Source organism: Mustela putorius, unplaced genomic scaffold (genome assembly GCF_011764305.1).
Source record: "Mustela putorius furo isolate JIRA1106 unplaced genomic scaffold, ASM1176430v1.1 tig00003858_pilon_pilon_pilon, whole genome shotgun sequence".
NCBI lineage: Eukaryota > Metazoa > Chordata > Mammalia > Carnivora > Mustelidae > Mustela > Mustela putorius.
In genome coordinates, this window is record NW_025422010.1 from 41,258,198 (window position 1) to 41,282,220 (window position 24,023).

General features: G+C 50.4%; 1 protein-coding gene across 1 annotated transcript in view; it reads right to left on the reverse strand.

Annotated features, from left to right (window-relative positions):
- ZBTB7C (zinc finger and BTB domain containing 7C) overlaps nucleotides 1-24,023 on the reverse strand; it is a 337,916-nt gene that overhangs the window by 144,886 nt on the left and 169,007 nt on the right. The window contains exon 3 of the mRNA XM_004752193.3: nucleotides 5,566-5,627. The gene's annotated coding sequence lies outside the window, so the exon portion shown is untranslated. The remainder of the gene's footprint in view (nucleotides 1-5,565; nucleotides 5,628-24,023) is intronic.

Consider the following 24,023-nt stretch of genomic DNA (forward strand, 5'->3'; position numbering starts at 1 on the left):
CTGTGGGTGGGACCAGAGCCCCCCCAGCTGTTGGCTAAGTGGCTTCTGTGCCACGGGAGAGTAGACCAAGTACATCCCTTGGGAGCAGGGGACTTTCAGCTAGCTGGGAGTGAGGGAGACTACCCAGGGCCCAGTGTGAGGGCTACAGGTGGTCAGAGGAGGCAAAACTTCCCAGAGACTAAGTCGACCAAGGAGGGCTTCCTGGAAGAGGTGGTGTTTGATAGTTGGCTAAGCACTAGAAAGGAGAGGGGAGAGGGAAGGGCAAGGAGGACTGTGAGTAGGCCGGGTGAGAGGGAGGTGGGCAGGAAACGGTCGGAGGTAAGGCAGGAGGGAGCCTGACCACAAGTGAAGGTATTTCTTCTTCCTTTCTTTCGTTACCTTGAGCAATCCTAAATTCGCTATTAATCTCCCAAGACCTATCTTGTTGATAAATGTTGATTTCCCCTGCACACCTGTTCATATTTCTGATGGAAATGTATTATATAATCACTCTATTCGGCTGGTGATTACCATGGTAATCAGGCACGCTCAGTGACAGGCCAGCACTCCTCTTGAAAACAAGATTCTGCAGATAGGGGCTTTCATTTCACTTATGTTGTGCCTGGGGAGTGAGGGGAATGAAGCAGGCATGGGGCAGGTGTGGGGGGATGGGTTCCTACTCTGGGAAAGTCTTGGCCCACTGTGGAGCCCGAAGGTCTGGGAGGGCTCTGCAGGAAGACAGGGGTTAGTTAAATGGGGGCAAATCCTTCCTAACTTGGGGCTCTGCAGTGTGCACACAATTGGGGACAGCTTTGCGGGATCCCGGGTGAAGAGAGGATCAGAGCAACCCAGTGCCCAAGATCAGGAACCTCAGCTAGAACCTCATTCAACCTCCCACCTCCATCTCAGGAACCACCTCTGTGCCTTGTGGAACCTTACAAAGGTGTTTCTCCCTGTCACAGGATTATAGTAGAAGGTCTGGGGAGAGCACCACGTGTTTGAACTGTGTTATTTGGTCCCGATGTTCTATTTTAAGTTGGTAAGAGCTCCAACCAGACGGCTTGGCTTCCAATCCCAGCTCCACCGCTTTCCTGGCTGTGCGACCTCATGCAAGTTACTCAACCTCTCTTTTCCTTCTTGCTGGCCAAAAACAGATAACGCGAATTTCTACCGCACAGGATTGTTGTGAGGATTAAGTGAACTGACGTGTATAAAATGGTTAGCACATGCCTGCCACTGAGTAAGCCCTTAAAAATGCCTGGGACACAGTAGCGCCTCCCTTCTCAGTGGGTGGGGGACAGGGAGGATTGAGGGTACAGTCAGTACCCTCAACTTTGTACAAACATCACCTTCCCTCCTTCTGACAGCCCCACGTAACCCTCTCTGCCCGATGAGCAGACCTGAACCCAGGCCCCCTGCCTCCCTGCCCACAGCATTTTCAAATTCCTTCCCAAAGACATCGGTCTGCCAGCCTCTGGCTGTCCCCCCCAAACTAGGACCCGGCCCTCCTTCTCAAGCATAGTCACCCCCATACTCTGACTGCCATCCTAGGAAACTCAGGCCTGGTGGGCACTAGGTTCCAGAACGCTCGCTTCCTAAAAACAGATAAACATCCCCAGTTTCTAGTCGCCCCTGCAGTTGCCCATATATGTTAGATGTTGTTGAATGACAACCACCACCACGATAATAGTAGGAGCTGTGCTTCTCGCTCCTGCCGTTGCAGGCTCTACGCTAAACCTGCTCACTTGACTAGGATAACTTTTGTCACTAATGGAATTATTGTACATGGCGCCAGACACTGTATGATCCAAATCGGGCCAAGAGCTGTGGGCTCTGCCTTCCAGGACCCGTCCCCCAGAGACAGCTGACAGGCCATTATTCTGTGTCCCGCAAACTCTGTGCAGCGATAAGGAAACCCCACCAATTTGATGCTTTATCTGGTTGCAGGTGGAGGAGAGATTATTTCAATCAAGATAATGATTCCATTTCTTGGAAGGAAATGAGATTTTTTTTTTTTCATGGCCTCATGGGGGTGCCACCAAAATCTGTCTCAGGTCGGAAACAGGTCATGCACACGTTCGAGGATTTTTCCGGCAACCTCAGAGAGAACGTGAACATGAAGGAGAACGGAAAGGAGGGAGTTTGCTTGCAAGAAAACACACACACACACGCACACACAAACACACAGGGCAGGCCTATGAGATTACAAAGTCAGCTTTCTTTGGCTATTTACAGGCATTTGACAGCACCTGTGAAACCAGCATTTAGAAGATAAGCTCACATGGTGTGAGCACAATGGCCTGGATTTCAAACCAGGTAAGCGGTCTAGCGAGGCAGTAATGATAATGGAGCTCTGGAGACCAGAAGCTCAGCTGTGGAAGGGACCTGAGTAGTCAGCCTGCCCAGCACCTAGGACAGATGTCCTGTGTAACTTTGTAGATGCATGTCCCAACTACTCTTCCAGCGCCTCTGACAGGGAGCTCCCTGGCTGAGGGGACGCCACCATCACCGACAAGCTCCTATGTTAAGAACATCCCCCAATCATGGTAGGGACTCCATAAAAGGAAACCACGAGGAAAAGTCACAAGGTGCTGAAGCTAGAGTACCTCTAAAAACACTTGGACAACAAGTGTAGGTCATCCAACAATATGCAAATGACATTAGGCAATGAATGCAGTGAGACCAGAATAATCGGAACTAAAGGGTGAATTTGGTGAAATTCTACATTATTTTAAATACTTCAGAATTTCAAGGGCTGTAATACAGCATCTCAAACTCTTTACAGGTGATGTGCAATGATGCTGACATCAATTGTATCTATAGTAACTTCAAAAAGTTTGGGAATGTTTGTCAAGTCTGTATGCATTTAGAACATTCTGCTGAGAGCTGACTTGGTGGGCTGTTCTCCCTTGATCTCCAAAGAAAAGGTGCATTTTAGCTCAACTCCTTCAGAAGGAAGAGCCACAACTGCTGACTCTTCAGTGTTTTTTGTTTGTTTGTTTTGTTCTGCTTTGGGTTTTTTTGTTTGTTTTGTTTTGTCTTACTGTACTGTATCAGATTCACCAAAACTTTGAAATCTACACCACACCGTTGTTGATGTGCATAGACTATCCCTGGAAAGTAACCCCAATCCTGGTAATGCTGGTGGTCACCAGGAGAGGAGTTGGGCTGTTTGGGGACATAGGTGGGAAGGAGACTTTTCACAGTATATCTTTTGGTACTTTTGAATTTAGACTCATGGGACTATATGACCTATTAGGAAAAAAATGATGGTTAAAAAAGCACATACTTGTTTCAGTGAAAACAGACTTTGATACTCACGATGTCTATTTTAATACTTATACTCTTAAAATGCAAACTTAAAATTGTGAAAATTACTGCCAAGTCAGGTGAAAATCTCTTTTGGATGTCTTGACAATAGTGATTTTCACAGGCATGGGTGTAGATGCAACAAAGGCTCCATTCAGATGGGACCACTTTGCTGGCTGGGACACCTCCTCCCAGCTGCTTTCACCTGTGATCTTCTCCAGACCCTGGCTCTTGGTTAAAGGCATGCCTTGGAGTTTGGTAAACGAGGGGTTACTTGAGGCCTGCCCCTTGCTGCCAGGTCATGGACGTCAGTGCTTTGCAATTCACACGGATCACGCTAACAAAAGACACAGGCCCTCCCTGACAAGTGTTTCCTAAGAGCGCTCCTTGGATATAACACATGTACCTGAATCCTTGTCTCAAGCTCTGCTTCTAGGGACTCTAACCTCCATCATTCAAACAACAGTTCCAAATGCAGCCCCCTTGTATCTTTCCTGAGGTGGTAGAAACGCACATGAGCCTTCCTCTTCGGGAGCAGAACCATAACCACCTTCCTGCCTGGCCCAAGCTTACCAGTCAACACTATACATCCCATGAAAGCCGCCCAACAAAATGTTGACCCATGCGAAGAGAGAGCTCCACCAACCAGACCCCTGTGGGGGCCACACAAATACTCTCCTTCTCCAGGAGGAATGAGCAGGAGGCAGGGGCAGACTCAGCAGGCCTGTCCCACAATCAGGTATCCAACTACGTGCAGCAGGAGTTGGCGTGAACGTCAGCTCTATCTATGATTGGCTAGCGAACTGGAGGGAAATAGTAGTTCCCAGCCTCAGCTTCCTTACCTGCAAAATGGCAATACCCACTGAGCCTCTGTGCAGCTCGTGAGGGACGGTACTGCGGGAGGTGTGCTGCAAGCCAATGATGCCAAATAAATACTGCTTGTGATTCTTGAGATCTAGGACACGCTAGCTTCTCCTGCTTGCTGCAACAAATAATTCCCCTTTGTCAAACAATTCCATCTCAGCTGCCCCTCATCTTGGGCATCATACCTAGAGCTCTGGATGTGAGAAGCAGCTCCAGAGAAAAGCAAGTGAACATTGAGAGCACTGTCCTGGGGACCATCCACCCAGAGCTCAGGGGGCTTGCTCATTGATCTCAGGGTCCTCTGGTGGCCCTCAGCTACAGCTGCCCAGAGAGGGCCATCTCTCTCTCTCTCTTTCTGTATCCCTCTCTCTCTCTCTCTGAGATCCAGGGAGGATCCCCCATGTGAATTTCCTGTAATGTATCCAGTGTCTGCACTAATCTCAAATACAACCTCAAATGTGGTGAAAAATCCATGCGGTCACTGTTATGCAAGTCACAGATGAACTGGCAGAAACTCAACTTTATTTACACAAACGAGGGAAACCTTATTCTGTCCTGATTCTTTGCACATTGATCATTCATGGAGACACTTCCAGCCCTTTACCACCTGGGCCAGCCCAGTGTCACCAGCATTTTCCTCTGTCCCCGCATAGGGCATTGGGTGTTCCCATCCTAGCACTTGTTGCTTCTACCCTGGAGTGGCTTCCCTCCTCTATCAGCCTCTTCCAGTTCAAGTCCCTCTGTCCCCAAGAAGTGGGCCCTGACCAGTCCTGTCACCAGCACTCCTAGCTGTGGTGTGTGCACCAGCGTGGACAGTAAGCCCATTCTTAAAGGTCTTTAGTAACCTCTTCTGCGGGTTTCTTCTCCTCCCACACTGGCTCGAAAGTGCCTCCAAAATAGAGCCTAGGCCACAGTTCCTCATTATTTCTCAGAGCCTGCAGACAGCGCCAGGCACCCAGTGATTAAGAACATTCTCAGCTGGAGTAATGGGTTGGGTCTTACGATCGCTCTTAGTGGAACACACTGCTAAATGGCCTGTATGAGAATTTATAGTTCTAAGTGGGCCAACCTATTTAGCAAACTCAGAAGGGTACAAACTGTATGTAGTTCTGGGGCCAAAAATTGCACCTGTTCCTTTATCCTTCAGGGGTCCTGCTCTCCCTCAAACACCAACCACAAGGGAGCTACACTCTTTCCTGAGCTGGCGGGAGGGCAGAGCCTGGGTTCCAACCATCCACCTTCTACTCCGAGGAAGACTTCCGTTCCCGGACCAGCCCCGCCCGGCCGGACACAGCTTCCAGAACCAAAAGCCGATTTCACCGAGGTCATGCCCCCTTCCCCAGACAGGGAAACCCGCCCCCTCCCAGGAACAGCATCAAACCACAGTCCTAAAAAAGCAAAATTCATACTCACGAGCAATGACGCCTTCCTCTCCGATTTCAGGCCAGCAGTCTCCCTGCAAACCTGCTCATTTCCTGCAAAGAGAAGAAAGGGATGGAGAAGCATATTAGCATCTGCTCGGCTATCCTTTGGCAGTTTCCTGGCTGACCTCGGGCTTCGGCACCTTCTCTCCTCCTTACTCCCCACGGCACTCTCCCCTCCCAGGAATACCGTGTGCTAGCTGGGTGGGCGCCCCTGCCTCCCCGCACGCCTCCCTCCCCCTCCGCGGAGCCATGCCAGTCTCAGATTGACCACTGCCTCCAATTCCCTGAAGGCGCTGGGCTTCTTCCCACTCTGGAGTGAGGCCTCCTCTTCAGTAGCATGGGGTTGCCTAGCAACCCCGCGCACCGGCTCAGAAGGCCCTCCTAAATTGGACCTCACAGCACAGGGCATCTCCTTGTACAGCTGCCGGAATCTTAACAATCTGGCTCTGAATAATAACACAATGGTAATTGCATGCATGGGCCCCAAACTACATTTAAATAATGTTCAAGAGCTGACACACACCAACAAAGGCCAGAAAATGCATTGCGGAGGTTGACTGTAAGGCCAGGCGGGACGTTGGGTGCGGGAGGGAGATGACACCAAAGACTCGCGTTAATGACAATGCCAACCTGAACTGTAAATCCCCTGCCTTTCTGCCTGAGTGTGTCACCACTTTAATGCGCTTTAAGTGAGTTTGGGATCTGCAGAGGCAATTAATGCCCAGAGGTAGTGATGCTTTGAGACAGGCTGCCCTTTAGCGGGTTTTTGGAGGGAGCCGGGGAGGGAGAGAGGACAAGAAGGGAGAACTGGGCGTGAGTGATGTCCCTTGGCTTTTACAGTCGTGGCTAAGTACATTTTAGAAGGTGGGAGAAAGAACTTACCAAGCGAGAGCACAAAGCACTTGCTGCCTCGGCAAGGGACAAATTCGACACGACTAATGTGTTTCGGGATAAGAAGTGAAGGCAAAGAGGCTGGAAGCTGGCAAACACGCGGACCAAAGCCCTCAGTGGGGTGCGGGATTGGCCGTGCACAGCTCACTCCAGCCTTCAGTCTGGGTCCCTGGCACAGGGTAACCCCGAGCTCTGCTCCAGGCACCAGAGTCTCAGCCCAGGGCCGATGGAAGGCTGGTGAGCCGCTCTCTGCAGAGCGACAGCAGTGACACCCCCAGGTCAGCCCTGCTCCTTCAAAAGCCTAAAGCATATTTTTTTGTTTTGTTTTGTTTTGTTGGTTTTTTTTTTTTTTTTTACAAAGCTCAAATTCTTCCTGCAAGGGACTTAACCAGATACTGGCATAGCCACGTCTCAGAAACATGAGTCACACGAGGCAAGAAACGGAGGCAACCCAGGGGTCAGTCGACAGATGAATGGAGAAAGGAAAGGTGCTCGGCGCACACAACAGAGTATTACTCGGCCATACACCGGAGTATTACTTGGCTGCACAATGGAGTATTACTTGGCCGTACAACGGAGTATTACTCGGCTGTACGAAGGAAGAAATTCTGGCAGGTTCCACCGTGGGGATGAAGCTTGAGGGCCTTATGCTGAGTGAAATCAGCCAGCCACAAAAAGACAAATACTGTGTGACTCCACTTAGATCACAGAGACGGAGAGTAGGACAGCGATGGCCAAAGGCGGCAGGGAGGGGCACCAGGGAGTTAGTGTTCGGTGGAGACAGAGTCTCAGTGTGCAAAGGTGACAAAGTCCGGGAGACAGATGACGAGGACGGCTACACAGCAACGTGGATATACGTCACACCCCTAAACGACACACTTCAAAATGGTTCACAGGGTAAAGTTTGTGACACGTATTTTACCACTAGGAGTACAACATACACAGTCGATGAGACTTGGTCTATCTTCACCTTGGATGTCAAAGGGGCCTGTGTCATTCATGAGCTTGGCCACAGAGGCTGCTCATGCCTCCCCGCAGGGACGAAGGGGACAGGGAACCCCATAGCTTGTCCGCATGGGGTTGGCGCAGCAGAGTGTCAGATGGAGGCGGGGAGCGTTGAAAAATAAGTCCAAGCACCATCACCCTCCGGAATGTGGCCTCCTTGTACCCCAGGAGTCCCGTCCACTACCGCCTGCTTCCCTATCCGGGCACGAAGGCTCTGAGGACCCACTCTGACTTTTGCCCTCTGCTGCCTCTATGTCCCCACACCCCCTGCCTAGACAACCCTTCCTGTGCTGTCACCCTGACCTGCTCCTCCTCTTTCTAGGGGGCTCACATCAAGGACTGCCTCCTCCATGATGCCCTCCAGATGCTCCCATCCCCCCGTGTCCGAATGCTGCAGGCTGCCATCAGTCCTGGCTTCGTAGTCACATTTGTATCTGGAAGGCTTGCCTCTCCCGATACATCCCTGGCAGGACCCTGGATAAGGATGGTCGTTAACCTTTTCTGTCTGCCACCGGCCCTGGCTCGGGGCTGAGCATACCATAGCCCATCACCCCAAGGCTCTCGGAGGGAGAGCCCCCTGCTTCCCTTCCTAGGGAATCTGCCCACAGCCCCGCTGCCTGGGGTGGAAAGCACGTCTGTGTGTCACCAAGGCCGGAAGCTCTGTGTGGACAGGCAGGTGCCTCCAGCCATCTAGCGTTGCAACTCAATGTGTGCAATAAACAATGGAGCATTTACGGATTTTATTAATTCGGAAAGGTCATTAGAGCTAACAGCGTCTCCAGGTGAAAGTGAATAAATAGCGTGGATTGGTTTTTTTCTTCAGTGTCCTGAGCTGCTTCTTGGGATGTGCTTTAAAACCTTAGAGAACAGTGTTACAAGTGAAATAAATAAAAAGATGGGAGGGAAAAAACCCAGGCTCTGGAGGCAAGAGGAGACCCACAAGAGCTCTGCAGAAACCTCTGCCTTTCTCTAAGCCTGTCTCCCCCAGTCTGTAAAAGGAGGGCATGATTGCTAAGCTCCCTCCAACTTAAACTAAAATTATGATAGGAGATAATCACGCGAAGTTAGTAACTTTCTGAAGGAACAATTACTCCCCCCCCCCGCCAACTCTACCCATCCTCCCAGGTGGTGGACACCCCTGCAGCTCTGGGTAGCAAAGATGGGGGTTCGGACCCCAGAAGCCAGGAGAAGGGCCTTAATGATTCTAGGGGCCCTCACAGAGCCTGACCTGGAGGCTCTCAAACCCGACTGCCTCACTCTCCCTCATTAGATCATTAAGGAACACTCTGGACTAATGACTGGTTTGATCGAATCTCCAGGAATGGCTGGAAATGGGCCAAAGGGTGGCATCCAGGCTCCGTCTCCCCAGACCTTGGCTCCGTGACTGACTGGCAAGGTCTGTCAAGAGCCAGGTCTCGGCGGGCAGATGCCGCTGGTTCTCCCCGAGGCGAGAAGGAAGGAGCATTCAAGAAGACGTGGGGTCTGGCTCCAGCCTGCTGTCATGGGGGGAAGCGGCTGGCCCTCGACCAGATTCTGCAGTCCCACCTCCCCCACTACCTCCCCGCCCCCTCTTCCCACTGCCCCAAGTGCTGACAGAGCCCCACAGCGGCCCCGGCTCCCACCTCCAGATCCCTCGTGGCTTCTAGAAGCAAGAAGACGACCACGTATGAATCAGAATTGTGTGACTCACAACCTAATACTAATATTAACATTAGCGTTAGTATGAGTTAATATTAATGAATATTTGTGTGACATTTTCTGATTACAAGAGTATTTCCCCACTTGTTTATCAGGCAGGTAGGAGAGCTTCGATTCATTTATTGAGCACCTGCTGTATCTCAGGGTCTTTGCTACCTCCTAGGGATACAGACACGAAAAGTGTGTCTCCTGCATGCCAACTCCCTCCAGGACGTTGAAAGTCGGGAACACAGAGGTCCAGAGAAGCTGAGGAACTTTCTCAGAAGTGTTCAAACCGAAACCTCAGATGCGGAGGGCTTTCGCCATTGTCCCTGTACGGCCTGTGAGTTTAGCATGAAATTGAGCCTCCACAACGTCACCCAGAAGGGCCCAGCCAGAGGACCGCATGCCTTGGGGACAGGGAGTGTTGATGCCCCAAATGAACCAATGCCTGGGGTTGTCAGGCCCAGTGGCCCTGAACACTGCAGAGGGGTAAACCCTGGACTGGGCACAGGTCAGAGCCTACTGCAGACATGGCCTTGACCTCTCATGGCCTTTCTGCTCATTGATAAACACCCTTCCTCTCATCAGAAGGGCTGCAGAGAGACACTGTCTGGAGAGCTGAAGCAAATTAATGACTTTTTTTGGTTTTTGAGGTTTTTTTAGTCTGCAGTCATCTTTGTTTTCTAGAAGTTGCCACAGCGCTTACAATCAGCATGTGACACAAACTGATATTGTTCTTTTGAGGGTTTTTACTGGCTTTTCAGAAACTATAATGTCCATGGTTGGGGGAGTACAGCCAGGGCGCCCCAGCCCAGAGATGGTAGATAAGTCACCCCAAGTCATGCCAAGGATAAGCACAGACCAGAGCCAGAACCCAGGTCCCCAGACTCCCAGGCTCCGGCCTACAGGCTCAGGCGGAGTCCCGCTGGCTGTGAGCCCCCACAGCAGCTCCGCAGCAAGCCTGCGAGGCTGGGATGGGGGCTCTCTGATGCCGGATGGCAGCTAGCACAGGCGGATTGCCACCTCCGCCCTTTCAGTGGCACTCAGTGATCTGCTCTGCCTCCTAGCCTGGTGTTGTGAGCCTCACAGCGAGGGGCAGAGGCAACGAGGGGTGCCCTTAGGGACAGCAAGGTCGCCATCTCTGTTGCAGGGACCTGTGGCTCTAAGGAGGCCATCACGCATTGTGGTTTGGAGCTAGGCTGACCCCGCTGTGCCACCCTGAGCAAGTGACTTAACCTCTCTCTGCCTCAGATTTCCCTCGGCCCGGGCAAAATAATGGCGCCCATTTCCTACCTCACAAGGTTGAAGTGAGAATTAAATGAGAACATGGAGGGAACCCTTGGCCCAGGGCCTGGCATCTATAGGTTCTCAGGTGTAGAGAGTGAGATCAGACTTCCCCTCTCGGGTCAGCTCCATGAAGAGGGAAACCATCTGGAAAGGCTACACGTCAGATGATGCCAGCTATAGGATATTCTGGAAAAGGCAAAACTCAGAGATAGTAAAAGATCACTGGTCACTAGGGGAAGAGAAGATGGACGAACTTGGGAATTCTCTAATCCCAGAGGATTAGAATAGTAAAACTAGTCTATGATACAATGGTGCACACACATCATTATATATTTTCAAAATCCGTAAACAGAGTAAACTCGAATGTAGACTCTGGACTTTAGCTAATAACGACGAATCGATGTCAGCTCACCAATTGCAACAAATGTCTACCCTAATGGAAAACGTTAGTAACAGGGGAACCTGGGAAGGAGGGGGAGGCTGGGGTAGATGCAAACTCTCTGTTTTCTGCTCAATTTTTCTAGACACCTGAAGATGCTCAAAAAAACCAAAAAAACCAAAACAAAAACAAGTCTATTAATTTTTTTAAAGCAAGATCAACCACTCCAAAGCAGGATACACAGGGCCCATCTGTACACGGGCCATCACCAAGCCCCCGTGGGTATCCGGGCACCCCAAGGGAGACCTACAGTTGGACCAAGAGACTAGTGTGGTCCTCCCAATGTGAACTGCACCTGTGTCTTGTGTCCAATCAAAACGTCAGAGGCAGGGGCGCCAGGGTGGCTCAGGGGCGCCAGGGTGACCTCTGCCTTCGGCTCAGGTCATGATCTCAGGGTCCTGGGATCGAGCCCCGCATCAGGCTCTCTGCTCAGCAGGGAGCCTGCTTGCCTCTCTCTCTGCCTGCCTCTCTGCCTACTTGTGATCTCTCTGTCAAATAAATAAATTCTTTAAAAAACAAAAACAAAACAAACAAAACATAAACGTCAGAGGCAGTGTAGGGAGGCCAGGGCGGGAGGCCGAGTGGGGAGACAGAATGGGAAGGCCAGCAGGACCAAGCACCCCAGCAACCAGGATACCTCTGGTCACCGGGGGGTGACTCAGCCCTCACTTACCCTTCTTGAGCACACTCTATGCCTGCCTCACCCCTCCCTGCCCTCCAGATAGGGATCGAAAAGAGACTCAGCCCCTTGCCCACAAGCCAGACTCCTCCTAGCCTTTTCCTACGTTCTCCACCTCCAACACCAGTATAGTAGGTGCTCGATAAACATTTACCGAATTAAATAGTGATTATCTGTGTGCCTCTTGCTCTCCCCATGGAAGGAAAGAATCTGACTGTAAGCCTCCCTAACCTTCCAGCAAAGTATTAGCTGACCAGAGCGAACAACAGAATTCAGACAGATGTAACACATCATGGGCGGGGGATGTCGTATTTGGTCATAGGGCCCCTGCCTACAGTCCTGACGGCCTATCTCCGAGGGCACTACCCCAGCGCACCTGGCACACACTGGCCTGCTTAGCCCTGAGCCTCCAGTTAGCAGGATGCACGAGCCCCTGCTCACCCTGGAAGGACTAAGAGGCCAGTGTGTCCTGAAATAGGGTGGCAAATCTGTAGGGTCACCTCCAAGCAGCCTGGGTGGACAACAGAGAGGTCAAGGCAGAATGAAGGCCCTCAGCCTGGGGCACAATGTGGGGGTGTCTCAGGAAAGGTTTTTAGAGCAGGAACCGAGGCCCAGCCCGTCCCACTTTGCACAGGCAGGCAGCAAACAGTTGGGTCCAGTCTGATCCCCAGAAAGGAGTGGAGTCTGTGTGTTGCTGGGAACAGCATCCTCGAAGGCAACTAAATCCTCCTTTCAGTCATTGTTTTAGGGGTGATGGCCCCTGAGAAGTCCGAATTTCTGTGACCTGAGCCTCAAGTCTTAAAATAACCCTGAGAAGGAGGGAGGGCTGAGCCCAGAGCCAAAGCCAACAGTGGGGCCTCGCATGGGGAAGCGGGGGAGGGGAGAAGAGCCTGTCTGAGGATCAAAGGCCCAATCTCCCTGGTCCCATTGCCCAGCCCAGGCCTGGCTGTGCAGTCAGGCACATTTTATTTTTTCTGGCCTCGGGGAAGTGTTCTTGGGGTTGGGCAAATCTGAGCAAGGTCTGCCAGCAGGGAACGGCCTGGAGCAGTGGAGAGAGAGGGCAGCGGCTGTCCACAAGCACCCCCTGGCTCCCAGCAGTCCCCTTGCCTGACTGTCAGGGTAGGAAGGGGGAGGGTGCCCGCTAGGGTGAGGGTGGGGGCGTCCTTCCCAGCGCTCTCTGGCTGGTGGAGCAGAAGAGATTCTCGGTCACAACATGGGCAGGCCAAGAATATTCAGTTTTATAAGAGCAAACAACAGTTCATGTTTGGAAAAAGGAAAAGGTTTCTCCCCCACAAGGGAAAGAAAGTAAGCATGTTCAGTCTTCCTGTCTGCAGGACAGCAGAGCTCCTCCCCTGCAGGGGCAAGGTGAGGTGGGGGCGCCTCACCGGTTTAACAACGTGGTTCTCTGGGCCTGATCTCACTGGCTGATGGTATTCAGGGGGACACACGTGCTGCGGAATTTGCCCGGCTGGTGGGTGCAGCTCTCAGCTGGGCCCGCCTGGTTCTGCTGCCAAGTGTGGCTGGGATTTTAAGGTTGGCATTGGGCAAACGTTGGGAGGGGGAGTCAGAGGGCGGAGGGAGCAAGGCCTGGTCGGGCTGAGCAGGGGTGATGTCAGACAGGTGACGTCAGCGTTCAGAGCTCCAGATAGCAAAACGGGGAAGCGGGCCTGTTCTGTCTTCATGACCACACGCTTCCCCTGACAGCATCTCCTGGCTCTTGGGTCTTGCCCCTGGCCCTGACCTGGTGCCCCAAGTCCTTTTACTCCTTCTTCCTCTAGCTAAACCTGTTTTCCAGAAAGTTCTATCTCCGCCTGGTGTCCCTTATAACGGCATACTTAATGTCAGCATTCCTTTCTCTCAGAGAAAAGACATTTCCAAGCCCTCCCCCCCTTAGGTGGGAAAATGGTATCCCCTGGAAAGGGATTTATTTCACTTTTTATTTTTGAACTCCACTGTCTACTCTGTCTCACACTGACGACAAATACGTAAATGACCTACACTAGGCAATAACCCTGATGCGATGTGGATGGTGTAGGGGGTGTTTGGAAAGAGGACCAGGGACTCTTACAACAGAAGGGACACCACGGGGAGAAGCCTGCCTCCGAAATCATCCCCTCCAGTTCCTGTCCTCATCTTCCCTGGGTACTCCCACCCAGCATGGAACATGGGTAGGGAAGACGTATGTTTTATTGTCCCAACAAGGATACTTCTGAGAGTGAAAGGGGATACTATTCATGATCTGGGGACAGCAGGCATCAAGGGGCTGTCCCTAATCAACCGGGGTGTCACTCAACATTTGGGGTTTGGGAAAACCTAGTCAGAGCTCTTCTCTGGAACTTCCATGGCATCACTTAGGGAAGACAGGTCTGCCTCTACTCACTCCCCGCCCAGCTTCCCCTCTTGGGAGGAGGTATCAGAAATGATCTTGAGAGAGGTCACCAAGCACATCAGACCCAGAGGAAGCATGACAGGTACCCGTGTGAAATGTAAGCAGTCCTCTGTCTGGCCCTGCCAACCCTCAAAGCTCCCCAGTCAGATCCTTGCAGATCCCACTTCCTGCAGGAAGTCTGCCAGGATTGCTCCATTTCTCCCAGCACTCTGTGTGTGTGTGTGTGTGTGTGTGTGTGTGTGTGTGTTTGTAATGACAAGGGAAAAGGGCTACAGTTTTAACAACAGGTGAGTCCAGGATATAAGGGTATCTGAGTTCCTCAGGCGGGTGACCATCTCCCCACCAGCTCATTGGCTCTGGAGTGCAGGTACCACTGTGAATCCTTTGTCTCTGGAAACTCCTGTCCCTCCCCTCTCCCCTCTACCCAGTACCTTGATTGCAGAGAGTCTCTGATTTAAAGTTGCTGGGAAGAAGTGAGTTGGACTAAATGCCTGCAATTTCCCCTTCTCGCACTGGAGATCCAGGGCTCTAGGAGGGGCCCTGCAGCCCTTCAGGAGCTCACTGATTCTCTCACATCAGCTTATAAGTTATCTGCAAGGCAAATACACCTGCAGCTCCTGACCACTACAAGACTGTCACTGGTGCCATTTTTGCAAACCCAGCAGGATGCTGATCGTTGAGTAAGAGGGTCTGAAATAAAACCCGGAAAGGGACTCAGGAAGAACTCGATTTTCATACCTGGGGGGAGGTGTGGTTTGGCCAATGAACTTGGGTGAGAACCTCCACTTACCACCTAAAATTCCCCCCATGTCTTAGAAAGAGAATAAGGCAATCAAGACTAAGTGTAGGGGGTCCCTGGGCAGCTCAGTCGGTTGAGAGTCCGACTCTTGGTTTTGGCTCAGGTCTTTTTTTTTTTTTTTTTTTAAAGATTTTATGTATTTATTTATTTGTCAGAGAGAGAGAGAGAAAGCACAAGCAGGCAGAGGCAGAGAGAGAAGCAGGCTCCCTGTTGAGTAAGGAACCGCACATGGGACTCGATCCCAGGATCCTGGGATCATGACCCAAGCTGAAGGCAGCAGCTTAACCAACTGAGCCACCCAGGCGTCCCTTTGGCTCAGGTCTTGATCTCAGGGTGGTGAGATCAAGCCCCTTGATGGGCTCCATGCTCAGCAGGGAGCCTGCTTCGGATTCTCTCTCTCCCTCTCCCTGTGCCCCTCCCCACTGCGCATTCTTTATCTCAAATAAAGGAAAGAATCCTTAAAAAAAAAAAAATAAAAAACTAAAAACTTAGGGCAGGAGAATGGTGCACTAGTAAGTTCAGGAGGTAACTGGGAAGGCTTCCTGGAGGCAACAGACAGTAAGCAGAGGCTTGAAGGATGGGGAGGGCATCAACAGTAGGGGCAAAGGGCAGTCTCAAAAGGGGAGAGTCTGAGCAAAGATGCAGAGACAGAAATGGGTGCCGCATAATCAGGGCAGTGAGTTACCAGGTCTGGCTGGAACAGATGGTGTGTTCAAAGAGGAGTAGCAGACACAGCCATGAGGACAGAAACCCCAAATGCCAGCCACCTCCAGGCTTGAGTCCCTGGCACTCTGGAATCACCATGTCCCACTCTGACAGTTGTGGGGGAGAGGGGCAGAACCCAGAGAGGAGAAGCTGGATGGAAGCTTCTGGCTCAGGCCCCCAGAGAAACATCTGGGAGGGAGCAGAGGGACTGGCCTGGGCTGAAGCCATCTCCAACTTCTTCCCTGGCTACTCCCAACTCTGCCAGCTCTGAGAAAGCCAGCCAACTCAGCATCTGTGGCCCCAAATGTAATCTCGCCCTGCATGCCTCTGATTCAGAGGGGTGGGAGCGAGTTTCCAGGAGCTGAAGCCCATGGCAAGCATGCCCCTGGTAGCAGCCCTGAGCTGAGCCGACCGCTCAGCTAATTGGAACATTTTCACGCGTATGCTTGGACATCCATTCACCAAACAGTGGGTGGAAAGCCAAAGCCTTTTCTTTAACCTTTCATCTCCTGGATAAAATTGTCCCTATTGTCTTTCTTGCTTAGGTCACACTCCTACAGCCTTGCCTACAATTTCCAATCACAGTTTTTCTAAAGTGGAATGAGAAATTAAATATACTTACAAAATATTCTAAATGCCAAGGTCTCCCTCGATTTAATGGGCATCTCCCCAACCTTTCAGGGTTGTTTCATCCACACCTAACCCAACCACATTTTGGACAAATGGCAAGTCTTGTTAAGTCTTTCCAAAGCTTTAACTTTCTGTTCATTGAAAACAACTTTTCTTCTTCTCCTTCTTCTTCTTTTTTTTTTTTTTTTTTTACTATGCTATTTCCTTGGTTTGTATAATCCTTAATTAAATTGCATAATTACAACAGCAAGTTCCACTGGCATAAACAGGTTTGGGAACTAAGCCAGCTGCCTCTAGGAAAGCATTCAGCTCAGCTGTGGGTACAGCCATGGTGGACATTTGGACCAGCTGTCCTCCTGCCCCTCCCAAGTACCCTCCAGTTGTGGGCATCTGTCAGAGATGATGGAGAGAGAGCTGAGCCTTCCTCTCATGGCAGTTGCCTGAGAAAAATTTGGCAAACTAACCCTATGGCTTTTGTGATAGGTAATAGACAACACCACCCTCCCAGAGGTCATGGGACTTTCTTGCACTGAGATGAGTTTCTAATGACATCATCTCAGATATCTGTGGCAGGTTGGCTGGGGAGAGAGGTTTGGAGTCAGGGGAATGTCTAGGAGTCATCCCTCAATCACACAATCTTCCTGAGGCTGAGATTTTAGACCATGTCCAACTGAGTCACAACTCACACCTCACAACTAAGTCACAACTTATCTTCCTCTAAGAAGATAGGGCTGTGCATTTACCCTTTTATTCTTCATGTTCCCAGATCCCTTACTTGGCATGGGATGTCATCCCCCTCTTCACCTTCTTTAACAAAGTCATTTTCTGTGTCCAGGCTTCCCTATTTCATGGATCACAAAGAGAAAACCAACCAACCAATCAATCAATCCCAAGTATTAGCAGACACCTACAACTCATAGGAGAAGGAGCGCTCTCCAGAGGAACACATCTATTTTGAGCCATTCGCAATTCTTTGTCCCTTCCTCTTGGTAAGAGAACACCTCCCAATTCCTCCCCAGATTACCCCCTGCTTTCCCCATAGAAAGCATGCTTCAAGAGTGATCATGGTTGGCTTAAGGCAACTCGTTTACCTCAGCAACTTGGTCACAGTGACTGGACAAATTCTATTATGCAAGGAGATATTTGTTCTCCTCTTGAGGAGAAAGCTCCATCTTTAGAGATGTGGAGGGTGCATGCAAGGTCTGATGCTGCTGCAGCCATTTCGTTACCAAGAGTTCAGAGGGCAGGGTTGAGTTACAGAAAAACAGAACTGGAAACTTGAAGAAATGACTTCCGAAGATCACTCTGCTTCTGCACTTTTCAATACATTCCCTTTTAGTGTTTTGTAATTGGTTAAGTTTAAAAGATCAAACTAATACATATGCATGGCTTGAAAATTCAGAAGTAATCAAAGCCCCACCATGAAAAATAGCAGTTCCAGCTCCAGCCCTCCCCATACTGAGTCCCAGTTCGCAGAGATACCTCTCTTCACTGCTTTAGCTCTCGACCATTCTCTACTGCCGTATTTCTAAATAACATGCTCTGTTCATCAGCTGGGGTTGTCATACTAAACTTCCACAGATTGGACTTAAACAGCACAGAGTTCTTTCTCACAGTCCTGGAGGCTGGGAACTCCAAGATCAAGGTGCCAGCTAATTTGGTTTCCGGTGAGAGATCCCTGCTTCCTAGCTTAGAGGCAATCAACCACCTAACCACCTTCTCGCTGTATCCTTGCTCTGTAAAGAGGAAGTGAGCTCTCTGGTGTCTCTTCTTATAAGGACACTAATCCTATTGGATCAGGGCTCCATCCTAATGACCTCATTGAGCCTTAACTACTTCCTTTCTCCAAATACAGCCACACTGGGGGGTTAGGACTTCAACTTATGAATTGAGGCAGGGGCACAGTTTATTTCATGGCTCATGTTATATGCCACTATTTCTGAATTTCACACTTTGGGCTGTTGCCTGTTAATGCCCCATCATGGAAGCTGAGGTGTGATCCCTTTTGTGACGCCTCCGCTAAACACACATTTCTGTTCTCTGCATCTTCTCACCAGAGTGACACTGCTACTTCTGGTTAAATCAGTTGTCAGTGTTTCCAGTGTTTTTGGCTGGGCAGATACTGGTCACAGATGAGCCACCTGATAATCTTCCTTTTCTTGCAGAACTAATTTTCCTTCGTATTAAAAATGGCTTTCTATGCGCCTAACACTTACTAACACACAAAATGACTGAGCCTGAGCTCTTCAAATCCCTCCTCCAATGGCTCAGCACATGAGGAATCTGTTAGTTCCTCTTTGTTTTGTTTTGGGTGGGGAGAGTCATCCCATCCAGAGTTCCCCACCCTCCAGTCGAGCTGAGCACAGCACACAGCACAGCTGTCACCTGGGAATTCTTAATTAAATCCCTTGTTTCCTGGATCTCATTGTGCATTAATTTCTATCACTACTATAAGAGATAACCATCGACTAAGTGATCCTAAAACAACATGATCTATTATCTTACAGTTCTGGAGTTTAGAAGTCTGAAATAGGTCTCCCTGGGTGAAATCAAGGTGTTTGGCAGGGCTGCATTCCTTCTGACGACTGTAGGAAAAAGTCGGTCTGTTTCCTTGCCTTTTCTAACTTCCAGAGGACGCCCACATTCCTTGGCTTATGGCTCCTTGCCTCTACCTTCAAAGCCAGCAACCTTGGGAGAGCCCTTCCCCTACTGCCTTACTCTGACCTGCTCACCTGCCTCTTTTCCCTTCCTGGGTCTCCTGGGGATTATGCCGGTCTCCCCAGGAAAATCCAGGATCTCCTCCCATGTCAAGGTCAGTCAATGAGCAACAGCCATTCCTCTGTACCCTGAAATACCATCTTGCCTATAACTTCACGTTTTCACAGGTCCTGGGGATTCAGATGTGGACATTTCTGGGGGTCTATTCTTTTGTCTCCCGCATATACTATTCTTGTTTGCGGCTAATGCTCTTGTATCATTGGCGCAAATCTTCCTCAAGTACTTTTCTGAGAAAGAATACGTAGGAGGGACCTATCTGAATCAACTTTCTATCCACTCCCTCCTGAGTCTGTTTGGCTGTGAACAGAAAGCTAAGTTGAAACCACTTTTCCTCAGAAGGCTGAAGGCATTGTCCCAGTGTCTTCTAGTTTCCAGGGATGTTGCTGGAAAACCCAGTTCTGTTCTGTGCCCCTCCCCCTTTTCTATACAACCCACTTTTCTCCTCTCTGAAAGTTGTGTGGTGTTTTTCCCTAGTATTCTGAAACTCCACAGTCACGGGCCCTGGAGGGAGTCGGCTGCAGTCACTGTGCTCTCCCATGCAGTCTGGCAGGCCAGGGAACGTCCACGAATTGATGTTTCTGAAACCCCCTCCAGGTAGCCCTCTTGGATTGAGCTTGTAATGTCTTCCTGACATTAGATTGAGCTTCTAATATCTTTTCCTCTCCTAGTTTCTACAGTCTTGTCCTCATTTCCTATTGTCTGAGGAAGTCCCTCACCCCTACCTTTCAGATCTTCTACTGAACTTTTAATTTCTGCTATTATATATTTAATTTCTCAGAGCTGTTCCTTATTCTTTTACTAGTCCTTTATTACAACTCCCTGTTCTTATTTTATGGATTCATTATCTCTTCTTACTTCTCTGAGGACCTTAATTATACTTTTATTGAAGTTTCCTTCTGCTCCTGGATTTGACTCTACTAACTCCAGCTCTTTTTTTTTTTTTCTGTTAATTTGTTTTTTTTTTTTTTTTCCCCTTTTTTGCTCTTCTCCTATGTTACAAGTTTTCTTTTAACAAATGCCAGGTGATCCTTGACCATGTTAATATTTAAGAGTGAGACCCGAATAAGTTGGTGATTTCTCTATGGTGGACTGGATAAAGTTCCGGTCATGCTTTTGGGGGATCATACACAGGCAAGCATGTACACACAAACGTATGTTCATATTCACACATACAAGCGTAAACACACACATACATACACCTTATATGTCTATACACACCTATTCACATGCACATTTGCACACACACATTCATTCACACGTACATTTGCACACATACAAACACACATTCATCCAGTGTATAGGGTTTTCTTCTCTGGGGCCCATCAGTTTATTGGCAAAGAAACCCTGAAATCACCCTGCCTGGGGGACAAACATGGGGTTGTCAGTGTGCCAGTAGCAAAGGAGATGGAAGTCCCACCACTCAGGATGCAGCCTTGAAATAAATTCTCATTTTGAATAAAGCACTCAGACTTGCTCTCAGTTGTCTCCGAGGCCAGAACTTCTCTGGATCCTATCCTTTGGGAAAGCAACCTCTAGTCTTTAATCAAGGAAGAAAGGAGAGTTGTGGGAGGGGATATGGGGTCTGATCATCCTTCATGCAAATTTTCCACCAGTTCCTCCACTTTCAAACCCATTCCTCACCTCACCTCCCCTCAACTTCAGAAGTATTTAAAATTCCCACTTCTGATCTGTTGGAAAGTTTGGGGAGGGACCAAGAGTGAATGTTTCTAGAGCCTTCTTCCCACTACTACGCTATGAATAAACATCCATCTATTGACTTCCCGGATTCCATGGTCTTTCTAACATCTCACCTGCTTCCCTGTCCTTATGGAATTGGGCGTTGTCATTGTCCCTAAGGTCATGGGTAGGGGGGATGATTACAAAGGGGGCAGAGGTAAATGTCTGTGGCCAAGTCACCACATGTATCTGGCAGTCTCCCCCTTGATCTTTGGGGCACTTGAGGTGGGGTTTCTGGTACGTGAACCAGACCGCATCCCACATCTCTCACCACTGCATCGTGGGCTCCCTGCCACAGCTCAGGGTACACGTGGCCACACTTCCCAACCCAGCCTGGGCAGTCAATTCCTAACACTGCTCACCTTGAAGTTCAGAGGCTCCTCTCCAATGCTCACACTATCCCAGACGGCAGCACCAGGAGCTTCTAGTAAGTTCTATTTGCTCTTGTTAACAGCTCTCAGCTCCCACTCCCGCTCAGGCCACATACAGTAACTGGAAGCCCCTGTCCATAGCCAGCCGTGCTGTCACCTTGAAGGCACAGGGATTTTCCAAGACTCTCTGCTGAGGGGACCCATCAGATCCGTTAGAAGAGCCACTGAAGAACCCTTTCACAGACACAGGTGACACAGAATCATCTCCATCTCCCTTCCAGGTTCACATGTCAGACACAGCTTGTGACCCCATTACATAGGCAGTGCTGGGGAACTGGGGGATAGCCCAGTGTGGCCAGTGTTAGTAGTGCAGACTGTACTGGGCATAATGAAAAGAGCGGATCAAACTCTGCCTGATGGACAGACTCTTCCTCGACACCGGCCTCATCCGTACCCACTACAAGCAGGGGGCGGCAACACAGCTGATGCCACAGACACTAGATGTGAAATCCAGACCCAGGGGACGGCTGCTGGCCTCCTACTGTAGTCCTCTCATAAATAACATTCAAACCCCTGAGTCATGAGGATAGCGTCTTCCAGCAGAAAAAGACCCCTTAGCAGGAAGTGGATCTTGTTATCAGAAACTCTCCACAGAAGCTTGTGGAGCAGCCACCAGCCTTGCTCTCTTGCCCTCCCAGCCTCCATCCCATAGCAATCTAGGTCATAGCCCAGTGGTCCAGGTAGCCTTGGAGGCAGGCAGAAAGTGAGTGGGTTCCCTGTAGGGCAGTCGTCATCCAGCACAGATGCCCCGCTTTCCTCTCGAAAAGCAACACACTCTCCTCCCCTGCGGGAGAGGCTGGGGTGAGGCTCCCGCCTCTGGGGGCCCAGTGCAGATGTGAACATGCCCAAAGCAGGACGGGCTCCTGCACCTGGGCAGGTGAACGCCCCTTTCCCTACAGCATGGGATCGCAACAGCCTAACACCTCAAATCCCATTCGGCCCACCCAAGGGTTTGTTACTAAGAATGCCATTTTCATGAAGCAAATCATTCCTCCTCCAACGTGCCCCCTCCTCCCCAGGATACCGATGTATCTGTTCCTCAGAGATTCAGATTCTGAACACCAGGCATGCTCAAAAGGACATTCATCTTTTTTTTTTAATTATTTTTTTAAAACAACAACAGTAAAGGAAATCCCCATCATATCCCGACAGCCCTGTCTAAGCGCCTGGAAGCACATTCACAAAATAAAAATCCAGGGGACTGGCAGGCCACAGAGGGGATCATTTTGTATCGTAATAAACTTGATCAGATCTCCTCTGTTGCCCATTCCCATGATGATATCATCCCTGACTCCACCCCGGTCCATGCTCTAGCAAGTTCTTGACAGAGCCCCCATCACGACTTTGGGATTTTGGTGCATCTTCTTCCTTCCCCTTTCTGGAACCTTGCCCCTCTTTCCACCTACCCTCCAGGTGCTCTGCTTTTCCTCGTGAAACCTTCCTTCCATTTCTTCCAGAGCTACTTCCTTTGTCTTGGCCCCCAGGTATCTCTTTCTTTTAAAAATTCATTATGAAATATTCTAGACATACAAAAAGACATAAAAATAACGCACCAAACACCTGTGTACCCGCCACCCAGCTGCATGGATTAAAGGCAGCTCTTCCTCATCCCAGGCCCACGGCTCTCACTGACATCGCAGCTCCTAGCAGCCTTTGTTCCATTTTTCCTTGGAAGAAGCCCAGGCTGCTGCTGAAATCCAAGGCATCCCCAGCTGCCACCTAGACTCTCTGTATTAATTCTTTCTCTACCTTCATGGGTGAAGCTCCCCCATTCCCCAGCCTGCCCTCTTCTTTTGTGATTTGACCACTTCCCTGTCCCGAAGGGAGGGCTTGCCCAGGTCCCCGCCTAGTTAGAGTTAGAGGCCATGAGCAGGTCCATGGAGAGCTGTGAGTTGCATCAAGGACTTTCACCCGGATGATACCCCAGCGCGGGACCACATGCTTCCTTCCCACACTCCTTCATGCATCAGGGACGGGGTGCAGGAGCTGGGGACAAGGTGGCACAGGGGGACACTCTGCCTTCATGGTCTCGCCTTCTCCTGGGGACAGTGCACAGAGGCAGCCCAAGCCAGGGGGGGAGCAGGCTGGAATCTGGGGGCGGTGAGGGGGGTGCTCCCTCCTGTGTAGTGAGAATGGCGGCTGCTGAGGCTTGGGGAGGCTAAGATTGGAGCCCAAACAGGGTGGGATAAGGTGGGGGGATTGAGAGAGACAGAGGGACAAGTGGATCCTTCCAGGTGAGGGAGAGAAAATTAGCAGAGACAGCTGAGAGTGGGGGCGAGATTGCAGAGAAAGGGGGCCCAGTCAGGCCGGAAATCCTAGCAAGGTGAAGCCGCTGGTCAGACCCTTACAAGGCAGTGGGCTGGGGGTGGTGGATGTTGGGCACCCCACCTCTGCCAGGCCTGCCTTTGTTCTCAACTCCGGGTTAGAGGAGCGTATGTGTGTTTGTGAGCCCTTTGTCCCTGCTTCCCAGCCCTGCCCCACCCGCCACACACAGCCCCATGGGAGGATGCAGAGGGCAGTGCCAACCATTGACCATTCTGTTGATATTGGCATGGCCTGGGCAGAGGTGGAAGGTGACTTGCTGGACACCCTCTCACCCAGAGCCCGCCCCAGGAGACAGGGGCACCCACATAGCCAGGAGTCTCCCATGGTGCCTAGCACTGATGATCCTCTGGGGAGAGGGTGCCCTGACAAGGATCCCCTGCCAAAAACAGCAGACACACTGGGAAGCTGGCCCCATCCTCACCACCCACACTACTCATCCCCTGCCCAAGCTCTTGCTCAAGACCATCACCCCCATGAGACTTCCCAAAACTCAACTCATACTGATCTTTTTAGCTTAAATATACACTGTTTTTACTGCTCCTATTGCTTGCTTGGACACCGGTCATGAATGGTCCCTTCTAGACAGTGTCCAAGGGAGACCCTCAGAGCTGGATGGCACTGTAGAGAACAATTAAGTCTCCCTTATAATTTCACTGGGAGCAACACCCATGT